Source organism: Lissotriton vulgaris, unplaced genomic scaffold (assembly GCF_964263255.1).
Source record: "Lissotriton vulgaris unplaced genomic scaffold, aLisVul1.2 SCAFFOLD_327, whole genome shotgun sequence".
NCBI classification, from domain to species: domain Eukaryota; kingdom Metazoa; phylum Chordata; class Amphibia; order Caudata; family Salamandridae; genus Lissotriton; species Lissotriton vulgaris.
In genome coordinates, this window is record NW_028254275.1 from 1,397,607 (window position 1) to 1,403,451 (window position 5,845).

Here is a 5,845-nt window from a genome sequence, read left to right on the forward strand (position 1 = left end):
CTGCTCTTAATACTTGTGATTTTTCATAAAAGTCTACAAAATGTGTGTTTTGGACTAATGCTAATAGGCAGTGTTTCCACAAAAAGGTTGGTAGGATTAACACAATGTGAGTGCATAAAGCTGCTGTCTCCTACTGAACAGAATGTGGATACCCACAACATGCTTGCATTTTAACCCCTTAGCTGCTGCGGCTATTCCGCCGCAGTGCTAAGGGGAAGGGGGGCCACGTGGTGCTCCCGTGCTCGTGATGGAACCGCTCCGTCACGAGCCTCGGGTGGGCTGTGCTTGTGACAGAACGGTTCCGTCACGGCCCGCCCACCTAATAGAAAGCTCAGCGCAGGCGCGGAATTTGCACCGCCCCGGTGCGGCGAGCGGGCCGTGACGGAACCGTTCTGTCACCAGCACAGCCCACCCGAGGCTCGTGATGGAACGGTTCCGTCACAAGCACGCAAGGGGTTAAAGGAAAGCTCAATTCAAACACTGCAATAGAGATAAATGGATACATTTTCAGTAGTACCCACTAAACAGCGGTTATCTTAGAGTCTCCGCCAAGCAGGAACCAATCTTGCAAATCTCTTCACGACTACCTTGCTAAATGAGTTTCTTTGAGCTGTCATGGATTCACGTGTTTTGCTGCAAAGTAGGATTCATGCAGTTGAATGAAGCTGATGAAGTCAGACCTCTGCAAAGTAGGGGCCAGATTCATGATCATGTATGGTAGGTGTTAATTATTGAAGACAAGGTCACTGAACTTACCCTAATTCTCTCAATGAAATGTCTTGGGGGGCCAAAGAAGACACCGATTCTGTTAATGCACATGTAATATCTGCATGGGATTTATGGACAAGAGGAAGAGCACAGCACAGATCTCTTTTTGGAAAGTAGATACCACACACTCTATGAACCAAGTGTCTGTTCAAAGATTTACAACTGTAAAAGCACATATGGTAGCATCTGACCAGCCACCACTGGCACTATGTCCTATGTCAAGAAAGCAGTAGGCCTGATGCTCATGAACTTCCATGATCATAGCAACATATATCATTATACTCGGAAGATGGGTCCCTTCCTGATTAGTCCCATACAACTGACTGCTCTTCATATACTCCACCCCAACAGTCCAGAAACAATATAAACTCTTTGATGGTATTGCAGAATATTCACCTATATAAATATAGCTGAAGTTGAATGAGTCATAGATGCAGATAGGGCAGGGTTGACTTCATACTCAGAACTAAGAGTGCTCACTCTCTGATTGCAAGCAGGTACATTTGCCTCATCGAAAATCAGAAAAAACTACATACATTTTCAAGGACATAGTTATCAGTCTGGTCAAAAAAATTGATAGCATTGACTTGGAGTTTCCCAGCTTGATGGAACTTAATCATGGAACTGGGCATGTTGGCTGAAAGGGTACTCTTCAAACAATGGGCATGGATTTCTGTACTTGAGTACACCCAGAGGCATTGCCTGGACAAACATCCGCCGTGATTGTGACCTGATTTGTTAATAGGAGCCATGTGATAACTTATAATTAACATCTAAAATCAGTTGAAACGTTTTCCTCTGTGAAAGTTTAATGCCAATATAAAGGGCAATTTCAGAATGATTAACACCTTGTCATGCACAGGTAATAACTAACCAATATAATCTGCATTCACCAGTGTACAACCCAAAACACTGGGCTTTCCTACATACAGTTATGCTCTTCGCATTGACTACATTTAATCTTTTATATATATTTACCGACTAAAATAAGGAAACAAATGTTAAGGAAAACCAAAGCCTTTGTTGACAGTAAGAACACTTAGAAGAGATGAGTGCAGCCTACCCCTCAGTAAGGATAAGATTCCAATGGCTCAGATTTGACTTACAAGACCAAGTGTAGTTTGTTCCCTAGACATTGTAGAGTTATTGGCCAAGTTCTTTTTTTCTGTCAGGAGAAAACCCCTTCGCACCATCCCAGGCCAGGGACAACCAACCACTGCCTTGGTACATTTCAAACCACCCAGAACCCCATGATGTCATAAGGGCTGCACTTGGCAAGCATGCTATCAGCCCAGAGGCTCAGCTGCGCAGAGCTCAGAAATATATATGTACTACAAACGATAACACATTCACCTTCACTTTATAGAACAAAACTATGGCACATAACATATATCCCCTTTTTCTCATTTGCAAGCCCTGACACCAACCCCAACCGTAACATAATACACACACAAAATGATGCAAAAGAGACTACAAACACCAACAACTAATCCCTACAATACTCACAAACACAATATATAAACATTTCACCTCAAAGACAAAAATCCCTAGGACTCACCACACTTTTAAGGGTAAGGATCACCCACAGAGATAATCCTAAAGATAACCAGAAACTGACAGGCCCATGTCACCACCACCGCACCCGCCCAAACAAATTCACTGTTATCCTCACCTCCCTTAAACTCACAATATTTCATAAGTAACCATGCAGAGCATTTGTGTTCCACTACAGGGTAAAAGTTCAAGGTACCACCCTTCTGATACAACAGAACTCTTCTCAGGTTCCTCGTTTGACCATTCTCCAACCAGACCCAATTAGTTCTCACCTCCAACACCTTAAAGGGACAACAAAATCAGGACCTCCTGGATGATTTTCACCCCCCCCCCCCCTTCTTAATGAGCTCATGGGGTTCGACCTGTGACACCCGCACAATCACCTTGTTGATTGAAACCACCTGCATCCAAGAGAAAAACAACTTTGTACCAGGCTGCCTCCCCAACATCATTTCAAAAGGAGTTTTACCACTACAAGCATATACTGTGATACAATGAGCCTACAGCATATATCTAATGGCATCCTGAATTGGCAATACCGCACTGTACATCATCTCCATAGTTTCATTCACCAACCTGTTGACCCTTTCCACCAACTGTTACTTTGGAAATTATACAGGGACGTACACAAGTACTTAACACACAAATTAACCAGAAAAAAATGAATTCCCAAGGAGGTGAGCTAGGTGCCATTGTCTGTAAGAAAGGATGAAGGAATACCTTTCCTTTCCGAGTTAAAAAGTTGCTAGTTCACATCAGCTTTGTGACTTCTGGTCCTTCTCAGCTCCCACAACTTATCTATGCAAGATGACACTTAAGGATGCATTCCGAGACCATGTTTATTCCAGCAAATTTCAGAGTATGCCCTAGGGGTCACTTACTTCCCACTTTTTAGATTTCAAACTTGACTTTCAATTTGAGCCCTTCTTGGATTTTTTTAACCCATTAGCTGCATAGTCTCTTTATCTTAAACTTCGCTATGGCACTTTACCACTAAAGTCCTTACTAGCGAAATGGACTCGACTAACTCCAATAAGTACTGTACGTCCAGTTTGCCAACAGTCAGAGGAATCACTAGTGCACTTTATTTTCTTCTGCCCAGGTTATACCCGCCCAAGACAAACATGGACTATTTCCTTGTGTAAGCAACTTGGATGCCACCAGCTTGAGCTTGCGACACGGCTCCTCCATACAGAATCCTCTCAGTTAGTTGTTTGTGTGGTATCCAAGTACCTACATTGGAGCGGGTCCATTAGGTGTAGGGCACTGTGGTGATTGACAAAACTGGCTTACCTATTATGCCACCTCTTTGTCCCAGTATTCTAGTACTTATGTATTTGAAATATGATGCTCATCTTCTGTGCTTTTCATTTGATGCATTGTAACAATATTGTAATATTAATTTTAACTAGTTATCACGTTTTTATTGTACTTTTTTATGGGGTTTTTGACAATGCAATTTATTACAATCTAAAGGCATATTTGCTTTATTTGTTGAAACTTTGTAATGCCATTATATAACACAGTGTTTTGGATTAACTGTGTATGTTCTTAGTTTTAAATATGTACTGTATTTGTCTATGTACTTTATGGTCGAAAACACCAAATAAAGTATTTGATGAGGATATCATTACAATGCCTGACTGAATTAGCATTCTTACACCCCCTTCTGGTGGTCTGTAATGTCTGTGTTTAAAATATATGGGTTCCCCATAGACTTGAATATGGCACTTATTGTCCTTGTTGAAAAAACATAATGGTGATCAGGTGGATCTTTTGATATATCAGGCAATATCTATTTACCAATTGCAATTAAAATTATCAGATTTTTGACTGGTACACAGCCTTGAAACTGCTCTGCTGTCAGTCCCTGATGACATAAGAATGCTAGCGGACAGGGCAAATCTAACTGCTTTAGTACTGCTTGATCTGTCCACTGCATTCAACACTTTTGCATTCTATCCTTTTAACTAGATTGGTGGAAGACAGGATTATTGAGTTACAACATCTGTGGTGTAAAAGCTTATATTGAGCACAGACATCAAGAGTTTTACTTTCTCCCTTATCTGTCAGCATACAAGGCATTGGTGCCAGGTGCCCCACTGGAAATTGTCTTAAATCATACTCTGTTTAATATTTGCATACAGCCCTTGATTCAACTGTTCAGGTCTTTCGGTATCACATGCATGAACAATGCAAATGACACTCAGTTAATCATAGCTTTTGATAAACAGGTTCAGCTCCTTTGGCGATGTTCCATCAGAGTATGGCCTCTGTTACCCCATGGCTGTGACTCAATGCCCTGAAGTTTAACTTTGACAAGATAGGGATACTCTGGTTTTATCACTCCCATCCTGCAGACCTTTTCCATTTATCTATCAGGTCCAAATCCAAATCCTGGTCTTCCTAATCCAGTAGAACCTGTAAAGAATCTAGGCTTCTATTTAAGGACAACTAATATACATACATATATATGTATATATATAAATGTGAATTTATGAGGCAATAAATCTTCTTTGCATCTCCGACTTTGGTGTTTACTGAGAGTGTGTATTACCTTGATTCTTCGTGTGCAATACTGCCGGAAGTACCGCTGGCATACGCACCACCCCCCTACAGGTCTCCTGGTTCCCGGAAGGACTGATTGCTGCTTTGACCATTGACGGAGGGAGCCGTCTTCTCTCGGATATCGGCGTTACGGAGGAACAGAACAATGTGTCTCAGAAGGTGACCAGTTCTTGCGCGCTAGCGGTGTGGGGTCTCTCAGCGTACTTCATGCGGTGAGTGACATCGCAGCTGATTGCCCGGGACGCACACAGCTCTGACCGGCGTTCTGTCTGTTCTTCATTCACAGTCACTGTGAATCATATTAGGATATTTATGAGCGTACACCTCTCATACCCTGGACAATCAATATTCACAGATCAATGATCCTGTGTGTCTTTTCCATCTATTTCTGAGAACACACATTGACACTCCAAGACGGCAGGAGGAACTTTATATTCATCAAGTGTGAACACCTTAGAGGAGAGCATTGTTTTTTCTAGTGGGTTTATGAGGCAATAAATCTTCTTTGCATATCCAACTTTGGTGTTTACTGAGCGCGTGTATTACCTTGATTATATATATATATATATATATATATATATATATATATATATATATATATATATATATATATATATATATATATATATATATATATATATATATATATATATACAATACTTCCGCTAGCCAATAGTCACTTATAGTTAGGAAATGTCATTTACCTGCATTTTTTACTCCGCATGGCTTTACCCTATATTTTTTACTCCGTAATAACTTTAACAACGCAGGGCTTTTCACCGCAAAACTGTTACAACACTTTCGCCAAAGTAACCCCCCCCTGGAGTTAGAATAGTTATTGCGTAGGAATGGGGAATGCATTGTAACAAATTGCGTTGTAATGCCCTGCATTGTAAAGTTATTGCAGAGTAAAAAATGCGGGGTAAAGTGCCCTATTTGTTATAGTGAGGGCAAT